This window comes from Eumetopias jubatus, unplaced genomic scaffold (genome assembly GCF_037043125.1).
Source record: "Eumetopias jubatus isolate StellerSeaLion01/CBP00866 unplaced genomic scaffold, mEumJub1_p1.0 scaffold_8, whole genome shotgun sequence".
NCBI classification, from domain to species: Eukaryota; Metazoa; Chordata; class Mammalia; order Carnivora; family Otariidae; genus Eumetopias; species Eumetopias jubatus.
The window spans coordinates 94,334,742-94,353,202 of record NW_028274814.1 but is presented as its reverse complement, the minus strand read 5'-3'; the positions used below and the strand labels follow the sequence as shown (position 1 = coordinate 94,353,202).

The 18,461-nt window shown below is 35.9% G+C and overlaps 1 protein-coding gene and 1 non-coding gene across 6 annotated transcripts in view; both read right to left on the bottom strand.

Annotated features, from left to right (window-relative positions):
* Positions 1–17,869, bottom strand: part of LOC114215014 (uncharacterized) — a 56,186-nt gene extending 38,317 nt beyond the window's left edge. For all 5 annotated transcript variants that reach the window (XR_003610528.2, XR_003610527.2, XR_003610529.2 and 2 more), the window contains exons 1-3: positions 17,719–17,869; positions 16,818–16,988; positions 13,673–13,757 (exon numbers count right to left, since the gene is read on the bottom strand). The gene's annotated coding sequence lies outside the window, so the exon portion shown is untranslated. The remainder of the gene's footprint in view (positions 1–13,672; positions 13,758–16,817; positions 16,989–17,718) is intronic.
* Positions 28–183, bottom strand: LOC114215114 (small nucleolar RNA SNORA62/SNORA6 family). Its single transcript, XR_003610539.1, has one exon. It is a non-coding gene; the product is annotated as a small nucleolar RNA SNORA62/SNORA6 family (small nucleolar RNA).
* Positions 17,870–18,461: the final 592 nt, after the last annotated feature.

The following is an 18,461-nucleotide window of genomic DNA, read 5'->3' as shown; positions in this document are numbered from 1 at the left end:
TCCTTAAAGCTGACACATTTGAATTATACTTGGAGCAAGAATTACTATCAAACTCCACTCATTGGGCCAGAGACCCTTGTGATGTTAGTGAAAAGACTTGCCCCTCATGTAGCACACTACCTACACTTGTGAGTTCATCGGCCAGCCAGCGGCCTCAACTCTTAAGCTCTAACAATGTGCAGGATGGCAGGATTTTAAAATGCTTTTTTTTCTTTAGTATTTTTTAAAATTTTTATACTGAAATAGTTTCAGATTAATAAGAATTTGCAACAGTGGTACAAAATATAGTATAAAATTTCCATATACCTTTTATTCAACTTCCCTAAATATTAACATTTTACTTAAATACAGTACAATTTTCAAAATCAGGAAATTAACATTGATACTATACTATTAACTAATCTACATACATTATTCAACTTTTGCCAGTTATCCCATAAATGCCCATTTTATGGTCCAGGATCTAGATTATGATTAAATCAATAATGATTAAATTCATATTATACATATAAATGCCACAGAAGTGACATTGTAATTTTCTCAACTCATTGTACTTGGAGTCTATGATGTTGATGTAGCTTATTTCTGGTGATGTTAATTTTGATCACTTGGTTAAGGTAGTGTCTAATCGATTTCTGTACGATAAAGGGACTATTTTTCCCTTTGTATTTAATTAGTATCTTATAAAGAGATACTTTAAAACTATGTAAATACCCTGTACCTTATCCTATATTAACCCACTAATTTCCAAATGAATTTTTTAATTTCCATCATTTTTTGACATTAATTAAAATTCTGTAAAGAAGAGAGGTTTTCTTTTTTTCCTCATATATATATATATATATATATAGAGAGAGAGAGAGAGAGAGAGAGAGAGAAATATTTATTTTATTCTGTATGTTCTAATCCTTTACTATCATTACTTTGTTCTTCAAATTGACCCAGATTTGACCATTGGGAGTCTCTTCAAGTTGATTTCTGTGTCCTTTCAACATTGCCCATTATTTTTTTGAGCACATCTTTTTCCTGCACCACAAGATGTTTCAGGCTAATTTTATACTTTCCCTGCTCCAACCCTGGGGTCTTTTTTCCAAGGATAACCCTAAAAATTAAAATAATTACTTACGGTTATACTTTTTCTTATTTGTAACTCCTTTCTCTGACAGTAAGAAATCTCCTTTTCATTATTCAAAATTTATTTACTTGTTTGCACAGTCCTAAAAGATACATGAACTAGTTTCAGAATAACTAACTCATTGCCCCTTTGGGGGGTGGAGGAAGTGAATAACTAGTATACAGTGGTTGTGTACATTTCCTTTTGTCTTTAGTCTTAAGAGCACATAGTCAAAATACTGTTTTCAAACTTATTTAGGTTTACTCTTTTCTTCCCCACCCCCTTCAGGGTAGTGTAGTTTGTAATAGAGTTAGACTCATTTGTTATTATTTGTATGAATTTTGGGTTCTTCTCTCATCCTCTTTGATTTGAATTACTTATTTGTATTTTTGGTGGATGAAATACTATCATGGTTTCTAAGATTCAGAACTGTACAAAGAATTATACTCAAAGAACTGTTTCTTACCCTGTTGCCATCATCCCTTCCACCTCATGCCCCTCCCTCTTATTTCTGTAAGTAAGTAATCTTTAGTTTCAGGTTATCTTTTTTTTGGGGGGGGGAGCAGAAATGAGTAGATACATGTATATTTTATTTCTCTTTCTTTTATAAAAGATGGCACATAATAGGTACTCCTTTGCACTTGTCTTATTTCTACTTAATGTATCCTGGAAAACAGTCCATCTTAGTTCATAGAAATCCTCTTGTAGTTTTTTCTTCCTACAGCTGTGTAGATGTATGTAACTTATTTAACCACTCTCTTATATTTAGACATTTGCATTGTTTCCAATATTTGCAACAACGAACAATGCTGTGATTAATAACCCATGCAAATGTATTTTTTGTATTATTGGAGGGTATCTTCTGGATAAAGTCTTAAAAGTGGACTTGCTATGGATAAAAAAAACAAGACCTGTCTATATGCTGCCTACAAGAGAATCATTTGAGACCTAAATACACATGCAGATCAAAAGTGAAGGGATAAGAAAACATTTATTATGTAAATGGAAGTGAAAAGAAAGCCAGGGTAGCAATACATATGTTGGCCAAAATCGACTCTAAAATAAACAAAACAGAGGGTCATAGAGGAAGAGAGGAAAAAAATAAAACAGGATGAAACCAGAGAGGGAGACAAACCGTAAGAGATTCTTAATCATAGGAAACAAACTGAGAGTTGCTCAGGGTTGAGGGGAGTGGAGGGATGGGGTAACTGGGTGATAGACGTTAAGGAGGGCATGTGATATAATGAGCACTGGGTATTATATAAGGCTGATGGATCACAGACGTGTACCTCTGAAACCAATAATATATTATATTTATCAAAAAAGACTCCAACACAAAGACTGTAACAGGAGACAAAGAAGTACACCATATAATCATAAAGGGAACAATCCAACAAAAAGGTATAACAATTATAAATATGTATGTGCCCATTATGGGAGCACCCAAATACATAAAGCAGCTAATAACAAGCATAAAATATTTGATACTAATACAATAATAGTAGGGTACTTTAACACCCCACTTAACATCAGTGGAGAGATCATCCTAACAGAAAATCAACAAAGAAACAGTGGCTTTCGATGGCACATTGGGCCAGATAACTCTAACAGATATATTCAGAATATTCCATTCTAAAACAGGAGAACACACATTCTCTTCAAGTGCACATGGAACATTCTCCAGGATAGATCACATATTAGGCCACAACACAACTCTCAACAAATTCAAAAAGACTGAAGTCATACCATGCATCTTTTTCAACCACAGTAGTATGAAACTAGAAATCAATCACAAGAAAAAAATCTGGAAAGAACACAAATACATGGAGGTTAAATAACATGCTACTAAACAATGTAAGGGTCGACCAAGAAATCAAAGAGGAAATAAAAAAGCACATGAAGACAAATGAAAATGAAAACACAATGACCTAAAATCTTAGGGATGCCGCAAAAGCTGTTCTAAGAGGGAAGTTTATAGCAATATAGGCCTACCTCAAGAAACAAAAAAATAATCTCAAATAACCTACCCTTACACCTAAGAAGAAGAACAAACAAAATCCAAAATGAGCAGAAGGAAGGAAATAATAACAGAACAGAACAGAAATAAATAGTATAGAAACTATAAATAAATAAATATTATAAAACAAACAAACAAACAAATATAGAACAAATCAATGAAACCAGGAGCTGGTTCTTTGAGAAGATCAACAAAATTGATAAACATTTAGTCAGACTCATGAGAGAGAGTGAGAACTCCAAATCAGAAATGAAAGAGGAGAAATAATAACTGACACCAGAGAAATACAAAGGATTATAAGAGAATACTATGAAAAATTATATGCCAAAACAAATCAGATAACCTAGAACAAATGGAAACATATATAACCTCCCAAAACTGAATCAGGAAGAAATAGAACATTTGAACAGACTAATTATCAGCAATGAAATTAAATTAGTAATAAAAAAAACTCCCAATAAATAAAAATCCACTTTCTGATGGCTTCATAGGTAAATTCTACCAAACATATAAAGAAGAGTTAATGCCTATTCTCAAAGTAGAAGAGGAAAGATAGTTTCCAGAAAATAGAAGAGGAAAGATAGTTTCCACATTAATTCCATAAGAACAGCATTACCCTGATACCAAAACCAGATAAAGACACTACCAAAAATGAGAACTACAGGCCAATATCTCTGATTTACATAGATGCAAATATCCTCAACAAAATAGTAGGAAACTGAATCCAACAATACATTTAAAAAAATCATTCACCATGATCAAGTGGGATTTATTCCTGGGATGCAAGAGTGGTCCAATATTCGCAAATCAATCAACATGATACATCACATCAACAGGAGAAAGGATAAAGACCTTACGATTTCTCAATAGATGCAAAAAAAGCATTTTACAAAGTGCTACACCCATCCATGATAAAAACCCTCAACACAATAGTTTTAAAGGGAACATACTTCAATAAAATAAAGGTCATATATGAAAAATCCACAGTGAACATCATAATGGTGAAAAACTAAGAGCTTTCCCCCTAGGGTCTAGAACAAGACAAGGATATCCACTCACCACCTTTATTCAACATAGTATTGGAAGTCCTAGACACAGCAATCAGACACAAAACGAAATAAAAGGCATCCAAATTGGTAAGGAAAAAGTAAAACTATCTGCAGATGACATGATACTATATATAGAAAACTCTGAAAACTCCACCAAAAAACTTCTAGAACTGATAAATGAATTCAGTAAAGTCACAGGATATAAAATCAATATACAGAAATCTGCTGTATTTCTATACACAAATAATGAAGCAGCAGAAAGATAAATATGTTTTATTAATCTAAATAAATTCAACCTTAAAACAAAACAAAAAAGCCCATTTACAATTGCACCAAAAATAATAAAATACCTGGGAATAAACTTAATCAGAAAGTACAGAAAGATCTGTAGTCTGGAAACTATAAAACATTGATGAAAGAAATTGAAGATGACACAAAGAAGTGGAAAGACATTCTTTGCTCATGGATTAGAAGAACAAATATTATTAAAGTGTCTGTAATACTCAAAGCAATCTACAGATTTAATGCAATCCTTATCAAAATGCCAACAGTATTTTTCACGGAACTAGAACAAATAATCCTAAAATTTATATGAAACCACAAAAGACTCCAAATAGCCAAAGCAATTTTGGTGAAAAAGAAAAACAAAACTGGAGGTATCACAATCCCAGATTTCAAGATATGCTACAAAGCTGGGTAATCAAAACAGTAAGTAAGGTATTGGCACAAAAATAGGACACATTGATCAATGGAACAGAATGGCGAGCCCAGAAATAAATCCATGATTATATGGTCAATTAATCTTCAACAAAGGAGGCAAGAAAATGCAATGGGAAGAAGACAGTTTGTCTCTTCAACAAATGTGTGGGAAAATTGGACAGCCACATGCAAACAATCAAACTGGACCACTTTCTTACACCATATGAAAAAAAAAATCGAAATGAACTAAGGACCTGTATGTGAGACTTGAAACCATAAAAATCCTAGAAGAGAGGACAGACAGTAATTTCGCTGACTTCAGCTATAGGAACATTTTTCTAGATATGTCTCCGGGAAGGGAAACAAAAGCAAAAACAAACTATTGGGACTACCTCTAAAAGCTTCTGCACAGCAAAGGAAACAATCAACAAAACTAAGACAGCCTACTAAATGGGAGAAGTTATTTGTAAATGACACACCCAATAAAGGGTTAGTATTCAAAATACATAAAGAACTTATGAAAGTCAACATTGAAAAAACAAATCAATGAAAAAAAATGAGCAGAAGACATTAACAGACGTTTCTCCAAAGAAGACAATACAGATGACACATGAAGAGATGCTCAACAACACTAATCATCAGGGAAATACAAATTAAAACCACAATAAGGTATCACCTCACACCTGTCAGAATGGCTAAAATAAAAAACATAAGAAACAAAAAGTGTTGGCAAAAATAACGGAGAAAAAGGAACCCTTGTGCACTCTTGGTGGGAATGCAAACTGTGCAGCCACTATGCAAAACAGTATGGCGTTTCCTCAAAAAATTAAGAATAGAACTACCCTATGCTCCAGTAATTCCACTACTGAGTATTCACCCGAAGAATACAAAAACACTAATCAAAAAGGTATATGCAGCCCTATGTTTATTATAGCATTATAATATACTATGTTTATTATGTTTATTGTAGCCAAATTATGGAAGCAGCCCAAGTGTCTACCAATAAATGAATGGATAAAGAGGGTGTGGTATACATACAAACAATGGAATAGTGCTCAGCCATAAAAATGAATGAAATCTTCCATTTGCAACAACACGTATGGATCTAGAGAGTATAATGCTAAATGAAATAAATCAGAGAGAGACAAATACCATATGATTTCATTCATATGTGGAATTTAAGAAATAAAAAAAGAGATGAACCAAAAACAGACTCTTTAGAGAAGAAACTGATGGCCAACAGAGAGCAGGGCGGGGGGCGAACGGGGGGGAATAGATGATAAGGATTAAGGATACACTTACCATGATGAGTGCTGAGTAATGTATAGAATTGTTGAATCACTATATTGTACACCTGCAACTAATACAATATTGTATGTTAACTGTACTGGAATTAAATAAAAAAGTGGGCTTGCTGAGTCAAAGGGTAAATGTAGATGTAATTTTTAGGTATTGCCAAATTTCCCTCCCAAAAACTTGTACTAGTTTGCATTCCTCCCAGTAATGTATGAGAGTGCCTGTTTCTCTACAGAATGTGTTGTTATATTTTTAAATTGTTGCCAATCTGATAATTATATACCAGTATTGTTTTGATTTGTATTTCTCTAATTATGAATGAGGCTAAATACCTTTTCCTATATGCAGAGGTCATTTTTTTAAGTTGTTTGTGAATTGCCTTCTCTTGCCTTTTCTCCATTTTAATGAGTTTTTAAAGATTCTTTTCCCCTCAGTTTTTAAGTTCATTATATATTAGCAATATTAGTATTCTATCTATAGTTAGAGCTATGTTGTAAACACCTTTTCAAAGTTTGTTATCTTTGACTTTATTTATGATTTTTCTGTCATACAGGTAAATTTTTATTTTTATATAGCCAGTTTTCAATATTTTAAAAATTGCCTCTGGGTTTGCGTCCTAGTTAGGAAATCTTTTCTTACACCATGGTTGAGGAGGAATTTACCTATTCACCTGTGTTTTCTTCTAGTAAATTACAATTTTTTTTTTTTACATTTAGATCCCTGTTTTACATTTGGAGTTTATGCTCATGTATGGTGTGTGAAGTGTGGATCTAATTTTATTTTATTCCAAATGGCTATCCTGTTGTCTCAGAACAATCTATTAAAGTTACAGTATTTTTCCTAGTAATTTGTGATGCCGCCTTTACCGTATACTCAATTTCCATATGTACCTGGGTCCATGTCTGGGTTTGCTTATCTATTCTCTTTGTTGGTCTGTTCATGCACCAGTACCACACCATTTTAATTACAAAGACTATATAGCATATTTTATGTTGATTAGAGCTATTCCTTCTTCCCAGTCTTTCCTTTTCAGTGTATTCTTGGATTTTCTTGCATGTTTGTCTTTCCACATGATTTTTAAAAAATTTTTTTATTATGTTAATCACCATATATTACATCATTAGTTTTTGATGTAGTGTTCCATGATTCATTGTTTGTAACATAACACCCAGTGCTCCATGCAGAACATGCCTTCTTTAATACCCATCACCAGGCTAACCCATCCCCCCACCCCCTCCCCTCTAGAACCCTCAGTTTGTTTTTCAGAGTCTATCGTCTCTCATGGTTCGTCTCCCCCTCAGATATCCCCCCCTTCATTCTTCCCCTCCTGCTATCTTCTTCTTCTTTTTTTTTTAACATATATTGTATTATTTGTTTCAGAGGTACAGATCTGTGATTCAACAGTCTTGCACAATTCACAGCGCTCACCATAGCACATACCCTACCCACTGTCTTATCACCCAGCCACCCCATCCCTCCCACCCCACCCCCACTCCAGCAACCCTCCGCTTGTTTCCTGAGATTAAGAATTCCTCATATCAGTGAGATCATATGATACATGTCTTTCTCTGATTGACTTATTTCACTCAGCATAACACCCTCCACTTCCATCCACATGGTTGCAAAGGCAAGATCTCATTCCTTTTGATGGCTGCATAATATTCCATTGTGTATATATACCACATCTTCTTTATCCATTCATCTGTCGATGGACATCTTGGCTCTTTCCACAGTTTGGCTGTTCCACATGATTTTTAATATCAACTTGTCTACCTCCATAAGAAAGCTTATTTGTGTCTTTCTTGGGATTGTATTAAATTTTACATTAACTTAGAAAGAATGGTCAATTTATGATACTGAGTCATGCTACCCAAAAACTGGGAGTGTTGTGGTGCCTGGGTGGCTGAGTTGGTTAAAGCCTACGACTTTTGATTTTTGGTTCAGGTCATGATCTCAGGGTCGTGAGATTGGGCCCCGTGTTGGGCTCTGAGCTGAGCATACAGCCTGCTTAAGATTCTTTCCCTTTCCCTCTGCCTCTCCTCCCCCAGTGCACACTCTCTCTCTTAAAAAACAAAAACAAAAACAAAAATGGAGTGTCTTTCCATTTGTCCAGCTCTCCTTCTATAGCTTTCAAGAGTGTTTTCCTCACCCCTGTTGTTCCTCGTTTTTGCACCTTTCCTTTTACATTTATTCCAGAGTATTTAATCTTCTTTGTTGTTAATGTAAATGAAGTTTTTCTATGATGATGTCTTCTCATTAGTTATTATATGTGCATATGAAAAATAATTTCTGAATGCATTGCTTTTATCCTGCTACCTTTAACTTATTTTATCATTTGAGTTCATGCCTTTTCTTGACTTCAGCCAGAAATAAATTTTTATTGTGATAAGCCTTTGAGATTTGGTTCATTTGTTACAGTAGTTAGCCAGTTTTGACTAATACAAGGCAGACATGATTTTAGTCATATCTCATAATAAACTGAGACCAGAGATATTGACAAATTTGCCCAAGTTCACTTAGAGAGCAATGGGCAAAACTGGCCTTTTAATCAAGATCCTGTGCTATTAACCACTGCATAATACTCTCTCTTCGTGGTATGGGGTCCCCAAGTGTCTGTTAGTTTCTATTTGAAAAAGAGAAAAAGCAAGTTCATACCTCAACCTCCTTTTCTTCATCTACTGTGACAGCCATATTAATTATAGGGAACTGAGTAGGAGTATGAGGAGAACTGATGATGAATGGATAATAGCACTGGACTGGATCAGCAAGCCACACAGATTTAAGAGAAAGGGAGTTTCATTGAACTTCACAGACTTCATATAGATAGAAAACCATACAAGATTTTTGGCTACAAAATTCATAAAAGCTCAGCTCTGGTCCACTTTCCAATTTGCTTCTAGTATACGAGTGTTATTTTACAAAAATGAAAATAGTTAAATCATTCCCCTTCCTTAGATCTTTCAATGGATTCAGTTTGGTCTCAGAATAAAGGCAGAACTTCACATGGCCTGGACTTCAGTCTTCAGGCTTAGCTCCATGCCGTGCTTTACCATACTGCTGCTCTAGCCATAGTAAAGTACCTGCAGTACTTCATCCTGCATTCCATCCAGAAGCCTCTTCTCCAGGAGGCCTTTCCTGATCCCTGCCTTGTATACCCCTTGCATGCCTTCTGTAGGGACTTGTTCTAACCTTTATCACATTGCATTTTATCACTTAACTGTCAAAAACTCTTAAGGGTACAGACTATTTTAATTTAATTTAATTTAATTTAATTTTATTTTTTAAAGATTTTATTTATTTATTCATGAGAGACAGAGAGAGAGAGAGAGAGAGAAGCAGAGGGAGAAGCAGGCTCCCCGCTGAGCAGGGAGCCTGATGCGGGACTTGATCCCAGGACCCTGGGATCATGACCTGAGCCGAAGGCAGACGCTTAACCATCTGAGCCACCCAGGCGCCTGGACTATTTTAATTTTAGATTCTAGATCCCAGTGCCATGTCTTATGTAGTAGGCACTTAATATGTTTGTTGACTGACTGACTGAATAAATGTTATTTTCTTACCTTTTTTGATTTCATGGCACACTCTTATCTCTTCTTTAGATAGTTTCTTCTTCTTGCATGGGAAATGATTTTCCTATATCCTCAGGATTGTCATCATTGTGAAATGTGGACTTTTTCAAAATTTCAAGAGAAACCTCCAATCTGTGATCTGAGATTTTTTTTTTTTAAAGAAAATAATCAACTGACATATTTTTTCCACTTTCTTTTCTGTCTGGGAATGATTTGTAGCTGTCATTGGGATGAATAATCCTTGGCCTTTTATAAAATGCAAACCTGAAAATGTTCTTTGAAATCTGATCGTGCCATTTCTAAAAGGCATCACTTTCTGTCAAAAGTCTGGTCCAGCTCTGGCAATTGGTATATTACAAGTATCAGATGTATTCTCGGAAGTATTTTTCTTTACCTATGGTGGTGATAAGAGCTAGTTTTTATTGAGCTCCATCTGTGTATTAGACACTCTTCTAAACATATGACATATAGATTACTTTATGCAGCAGATTTAATTTTTCGCCATATTCTCATAGATGAAGCTGAGGCATGCAGAGCTTAAGTAACTTGCCCAATAGTAATAAAAGGAACTGAGATTAGATTTTCAGGGGAGCCAAATCCAGAGTTTTATTCTAAAATTGCAGTTTGTCTATACTTCACCCTACTATGCCTCCTAGAATACGTAAGGTTGTTTGTGTGCTACATGTATGTCTATTATTATCTCCCCAATGAGATCCTAAGATCTTTCTTTAGAGGGAGTGTCTTAGCTCTTTAGCCTCTACAATATGTCGTATAGTGCTAGACACATTGTGTGACCATTTCAGAAACACGTGCTCAGTTGCTTTGAAAAGTTTATTTAAATTCGCCCCCAGTCTTATGAAATTGTATATAGGGATTTTAACAAGTTAGGATAAAATAGCATATTTTAAAAATCTCTAAATTTGTTGATCTAAGAGATGAATTTATGATTATTATTCTAATAGAAGATATTAGAATAATAATATTATCTATTACAATAGAATATAATAGAATAATATTATTATTATAATAGAAGAAGGGGGGAAGAGCCTCATGACATCATCCACTGACTGTCTCTCTTCCCTTGCAGGCTTCTACATGAATGTAATGATGCTTTGATGAATATTAATGAAACTGAGTGCCCTGTGACCTATTTGCTTTGTATCAACACTGATTAATAAAGCATTAATTTAACTCATTCTCTTTCATAGCTTCCTCTCCTGAGGGTCACAATTGTTTTCTGAAGGAGTAGGAAGCTTGTTATTACTGTATGAACGTCTAACTGAATTCTTCTTTACCCCAAGAACACTCTCAACTAAGCTTGTGTACTCCATCTCTACTATAATGATGCATGTCTTCCTCAACTGGAATGCCACCCAGTGCTTGGGAAGTTTAAATATTCCCCCATGCCACAGTGAATGGAGTTTTGGGAGGGCGTAGTGGTATCAACCATCAAGAAAATAATAACTTTTTACTACCAAGACCCTCTTTCCTTCACACAAATAGATCCCAGCAGACTACCAAACTTGCCTGTACATGTCTGAATTTGCTGAATGTTTGTTTACAGAATAGATCTAGTGAGCTACACTTCCATTATTCTCTTAAATCAATGTCAAACTCAAGAAAGCAAAAGGGAAGATAAGTGTATATATCACTGCCTCAAAGCTTCTATAGTATAAGATTAAGTCTTCCCGGAACTTTTGCCACATTATATTTTTATTAATAACTTCTTGTTCTAATCATTTTGGATTATAAAAACAATACATGTTTTTGGTAGACCTATTGCAAATCAGAAATCCATTTTTAAGTGTTTACTAATTCATAATCTCTTCACTCAAAGATACCAACTGTTAATATTTTGGTATGTATATATGTGTGTGTGTGTGTGTGTGTGTGTTTGTGTGTGTGTGTGTGTATACACATATATATTTTACATATATTACATATATATATTGCCAATAACTCAGCCTTATATTATGGACATTTTTTAGATCACTTAAGAGTCTTCAGTGACTTTTTAAAAAAGGTTTTATAATGTCTATTGATAACTGTATAATGTTCTATTTAATGATCTGACATTGCTGGATATTTTGATGCTTTCACTGAGTTGAACACCAACTTGTATGCTCTCTGAATAAGAGCGGAAAGTCAATCATGAGCTGCATAAATACAGAGGGAGATTTTCTAAAGGAAGAAAGCAACAACCTTCATCTTCCCAATAAAATCCTGGAATTAAAACATAAAGAAGTTCTTTTTTTGTAAAAGGCCTCGAACTCAGGTGCTTATCTGAGGTTCTTTTCAAAATGATTCAAGTCCAATGGAGCTCGCTTCATGTCTGAAATACCTCACCACTGTGCAAGAGTAGGAAAGTGTCAGGAGTACATCTTTATCAGACTTACAGCAACTTCATTTTCTTAAGCCAAGCTGCAAATATCACAAATACAACCTTATACGCAGTGCTTTGTTTGGCTGCTCCCAGTGGTTACCAACTGATGGGAGGACTTAAGAGAATGAAAATTGGAGACAAAATCAAGAGACATTTTCACAACCTTAGAACTGGCACAGCCATATCACCTCTACTTAGGCAAATAATTTACCTTTTCTTTTACTGTGTGAAGCAAACACCTGTTTTGAGATATATTTACCCAGAACAAACTGGTGACTAATTTGTCAGCTAAAAGATCACAAACTAAAAGGAATTAGATTAGTCCTAAAAGAAATTAGATTGGGGGATGGAGCAAGAGAAATAAAAGAAAAACTTCACTTGAGTATTCTCTACAATGAAGCATACAAGGCTTTTGTAACATGGAAGAGCAAATTAAAATATATACTATTTTATACCTGTTAAACTGAAAAGGATTAAAATAATGAGTATGGGCAAAGATGTGGAGCAATGGAAACTCTCACACAGTGCTGGAAAATCACAGAGCAGTTATGTACAATCTTGTAAGCTAAGTATATATGCCCTTCAGTAGAGCTTAGGGAAAGCCAGAGAAAAATTAGGGTCTTTTTTTAGTCTTGTCTTTTAACATAATGAGGTATAAATGAAGATGAAACTTCAGGGTGCGATGTCTTGCATCCTTGCTAAGGCTCAGGAGAAAGATTCTGGAGCACTGGCATACAAGGACAGAGCAGTGGGAACATCTTTCTCGGGCACAGGTAGTGGGGGGTGCATTGTCTATTGAGAATTTAAAAACAAATATAACCAACTAAAAGTCTGCTTTCTTATTATCACCCTGTGTCAACATTTCTAAATAGTATTCCTCCCTGAATAAAAGTCTAAATTCTTTACAATTATCGTGGTTATTGTATATTTTTAAACTACTTCATCCTTTCAATATCATTGTTTTCTACATGGAAGTTAATTCAGAGAACTTTCAGTGATGCATTCAATCCCTAATACTCAGCTACATAATACCTCAGGGGATAATGGGATTGAAGAGAGGTTTTCTAGAACAGAGTATAGACCACCAAATCGGTAGATAAAGGGAAGGAGTCAGTGGAAAGGGATGGATTAAAGAGAAGGGGTAGTATATAATTAATGCATCAAAATCTATAGGCTTTGTAGGTGTGGCTCCCTTTGGTGACTCTGGGCCTGACCCTGACTTTGCTTGACTAATGAGACAATAACACGTGTGATGCAGACAGAGACTTGTAAAGTGATTGCACACAGAGGCTTGCTCTCTTTTGCCCCTTTGGAGGCGGGGGGAGTTCTGCAATCACTAATATGTGAACAGGCCCTGGATGTTTCTGGTGATGACACGTGGCCTAGCCACTTTGGTTACCCCAGTTGACATCAGGCCACTTTCCAGACATCCGAGTAGAGCTATTCTAGACTGTCCAGTCCCAAGTAGGTCTGCAGCTGGTCATGTGAGTGAGCACAGATACAATTAGCCAAACTGGCCCACACGAGCAGAAACATGCAGCTTACCTTTAGACTTGTGAGCAATGCTCTACGATTGTTGTTTGAAGCCATCACGTTTTGAGGTGATTTGTTACACAGCAAATACAAAGTCCTTGAGTAGGTGAGTAAGGATGGGATAGAAGACAGAGGCAGAAGAGACAGATTAGTCTTGGATATGACATCATATATACATATGGACGTTCAAATCCTGCCCCCCACCCAAACACACATAGCCTTTCCCCACTTCCCCTCATGGTAAGGGAATAGAATGCAGGCAGGCTCTGAGCTGAAACTGCCTAAATTTAAATCCTGGCTTTGTTCTTTACCGGCTGAATGATCTTGGGCACACATCTTACCAATCTGTAAAATTGAGATGATAGTATTTACCTCACAACGTTGTTGAAAAGATGAAGTGATATTATGTAGATAAGGGCCTGGATCATAATAAATGTTTTTTTAATTTATGTTAATCACCATACATTACATCATTAGTTTTTTTTTGTATTTATTTTTTGTATTTTTATTTTTTTGTGTTTACAATTTTTTATTGTTATGTTAATCACCATATATTACATCATTAGTTTTTGGTGCAGTGTTCCATGATTCATTGTTTGTTCATAACACCCAGTGCTCCACGCAGAATGTGCCCTCTTTAATACCCATCACCAGGCTGACCCATCCCCCCACCCGCCTCCCCTCTAGAACCCTCAGTTTGTTTCTCAGCATCCATAGTCTCTCGTGGTTCGTCTCCCCCTCCGATGTCCCCACCTTCATTCTTCCCCTCCTGCTATCTTCTTCCTTTTTTTTTTTTAAACATATATTGCATTATTTGTTTCAGAGGCACAGGTCTGTGATTCAGCAGTCTTACACAATTCACAGCGCTCACCATAGCACATACCCTCCCCAATGTCTATCACCCAGCCACCCCGTCCCTCCCACCCCCCACCACTCCAGCAACCCTCAGTTTGTTTCCTGAGATTAAGAATTCCTCATATCAGTGAGGTCATAAATGTTTTAAATGTTAGCTAAGTAAGTACCTGGGTGAAGATACGGCACAAACTGGAGATGAAATGATAGGGAGAGTTGAGAAAGTATCAGGGAACATCAAAATTTTCAAGGATACCGGATGGTAAGATACCTTTAGAAAGTAAAAGAAAAAGATAGTAAAAGATACCTTTAGGAAGTAAAAGTAGAACAGTAAGAATCTGAGGATTAAGAAGGTGGTTATGGAGGAATTTTTAAAAATGGTTGAATAACAATGATAGTCTAATTAGAGTTAAAAAGAACTCTGTATGGAAGCCACACTTGGCACAGTTCCAGTTTTCTACAATACGGCTCAGTCGCTTAGGAGTAGAATTGGGGAGAGCAAAAAATGGGATCGTTGAATAGCAGATGGACAAAGAAATGGGGTTGTGGGAGCTAATACTAGTTGACCATACAGGCCGAGTTGGCCTGGAAGCAAGAGAGATCATAAACTGATTGAGAGAACAGAATGGGGTCAGAGAGCATAGAGCAGGAGTCACGTAGACCTACTTGAAAGTAGGAAGCTGCCGCTTTCTTAGTTGCTGGGTAGTATCATTTTTACCCTTAGTGACTTGTTCCCTTGCCTAGAGCCAGTGGTCCCGTTAGCCATGATTTTGCATAGTTTTTGTTCCAGAAGACATATTTTCTGAACTTTTTAAAGGAACACTAAACCATTTAATAGAGAGCTCTGGTTTTAAAATCCAGCCAATCTTGAAGAATGTTGCCACGGCTGATGTCAGAGTCTTTACTGCCTGAGCTCTCTTCTAGGATTTTTATGGTTTCAGGTCTCACATTTAGGTCTTTAACCCATTTTGAGTTTTTGTTTGTGTATGTTGTAAGGAAGTGGTCCAGTTTCATTCTTTTGCATATAGCTGACCCGTTTTGGATGGAGCTAGAGTATAATGTTAAGCGAAATAAGTCAGTCTAAAAAAGAGAAATATCATATGATTTCACTCACATGTGGAATTTAAGAAACAAAACAAATAAGTAAAGGAAAAAGAGAAACCAAGAAAGAGACTCTGAACTACAGAGAACAAACTAATGGTGGCCAGAGGGAAGGTGGGTGGGGGGATGGGTCAACTGGGTGACGGGAATTATGGAGCACACATGTTGAGATGAACACTGGGAGATGTATACAACTGTTGAATCACTATGTTGTCCACCTGAAACTAATATAACACTGTATATTAACTATATTAGAATTAAAATTAAAATTTAAGAAAATCCAGCCAATCTTGGTGACTCTCTTCTGAGGATACTGTGCCTATTAGAACTTCTGTCTCAACTTACTAAACCTTTTCTACAAGGTTTTCTTTCTTTTCTACAATACTTTTCTACAAGTGACCTTTATTAACCTTGCACGTTAAGGCAGCAAGAAACAAGATTTTATCTATAGTACTCAGATGTGCATCTGGCCGTATTTGAACATCCTCTGAATCTAGCCATATTCGAGTATCCGCTTATCTGCAGAGTGAGCCTGGGGACTCCTGCCTCTCCTCTCTGCCTTCTTAGGTTCTTCCCCTTTTCCAGACACAGCTCATGCTCTCTGTCTGCAGAGTTCATCCCAGTTGGTCCAGGCCTATTTAATGTCTTCCTTTTCAGAACCAATATAGCCACTCATCTGACACTTAGCATGCGCTGTCTTCTATTCTAGGTTTTCTTAAAACCTAAGAATCAATACATTTTAAAGCCAGAAAAGGTTTCAGAGAATACCTAATCCAATTTTCTCCTTTTGCTGATGAGAAACCCAGAGACATTTAGTAAGCAATAGAACCAAGTGACTAGAACCCTGCCTGCCTTTGTCGTTATTTGTTTTTTTTTGCACCGTCTTATATGTATGTCCAGAGAGGAAGTCAGGTTCCTCAGCACAAGGACTTCTTTGAATCGGTAGCATTTACATGTTGAGATCCTCAATAGATATTCTCCCACAGTGACACGCTGCTTTACCAAACTACATGAGACAGCTGAAAGAGGAATAAATTCTTGTGTAGGAGAGATCTTGCAGTTAAAAAAAAATCATTGTTTTTCAAACTCTTAGATATATAAAGTTTTCCAAATAAAATGTATTTATTTGAAAGTTTTGGTTTGTTATATAAGATGTTCATGTTTTTCCACCGTTGTTATTACAAGCAAAAAGAAATTAACCAACCTTAGCTTTGTTCCTTTAACTTACTGCTAAGCATGGTCTTCTAGGATGTATATGGACCAGTTCTCACCGCTGTAGGTTATAGACACTTGTTTGAATCCCAGAAGAGGAAAATTCTCCCATCCAGGCTTTTTGCCAGTTAACCAGAAGAAGCTTATCTTTGTGGTTATTGATCTTAATTTCATTGTGGAAAAAAAAGAGCATCAAAGAGTCAATTTAATAAACAGAAACATTTATGCAGTTGAACTGAATCTGATAACATGGTTGGACAAAAAAATGGAAAAAACAAAAGAAAATATAAAAATATAAATTGGGAGCTAAACAAATATTGTTACTAGAAATGACTAATTTCTCCAGTTTTGAATTTTAATTACAAATAATCAATCTATTACCCAAGATTATTCATTACCTATAATACATGACTTGTCATACATTGCCTTGAACAACTTCTTCTCTGAACCCATTTGAAAACGGAGTACAGAGCCTGCAATTTTTATTCCAAGTCCACCTCTGACCATGTTAAGAAGACATTACCCAGAATAGTTTAATCAAAGCTTACTGGGAACACTATCACAATTTAATCAATGTTCTTCATGCTCATTTCAAGATGGCGGCTCTGAAATCTCAGGACAAGCTTGTGAGCATCCCAAAATAGAAAAATTCTTCCAGTAATTCTTCCCCAGAGCTTAGTTGGGGGCATTACAGCCATCCAGTTCTCCTTCCTACTCTCTGCTTCACCTTCCTTCTTCCACTCCTTCCCTCACAACAGAGAAATGACAAACACCACCCACATGCAGTCAGTTCTCCTAATTCCACCCACAGGAGCCCAAAACATAAAGAAAACACATGTATTTGTTTAAATATGTAACTTTTAGACAGCATTTTCACAGAAAAATATTCTCACCCTCTTGGTGCTAGTCCTCTGTGTATTTTTCTTCCAGACTTGTTCTTCTCCAAATGACTATAGTTTTTGCTGACATTTCTCTGAAAGTATATTCAAGACCTCGGTAAGAATCAGAAAAGCTACCTGAATTTGCAGGCAGCTTCCTGTTGGGCTCACGTTTTGCAGAATGCAAGCTTGGTGTGCAGAAGGTGGGCAAGGTGTTTGAAAAAACAGGAAGCACCTGTGAATGTGTGACTTTATTCCTGGAAGCAGAAGGCTCCCTCTGAGATGTTGTAGATGCTGCCTGCTGTTTCACCTATGAGAACTTTTGCAAAGCCTTTAAATACTTTAAAGACCAAGAATGGGCTTCCAGATGGCAAGATTATTTGGAAAGTCTGGTGCATCCATGGGCATGGTAGAAATCCACAGCTTTTCTATTTTTTTCCTATGCAGGTTTCTCTTCTTGCTGGGGATATTGATATGTCTGGAAATTAAAGTAGGTTTTTAAAAATTTTTAAATTTTTAAAAATTATTGTTATTGTGGTAAAAACATAGGATGACATCTGCCCTTTTAACAAATTTTTAAGTGGAGTGTATATTATTAACTATAGACAGAATGGTGAAGAGCAGATCTCTAGAACTGTTTCATTTTGCATGACTGAAACTTTATGTCCATTTAATAGCAACTCCCAGTTTCCCCTCCCCAGCCCCTGGCAACCACCATTCTACTTTCTACCTCAATGAGTTTGACTATTTTAGATAAC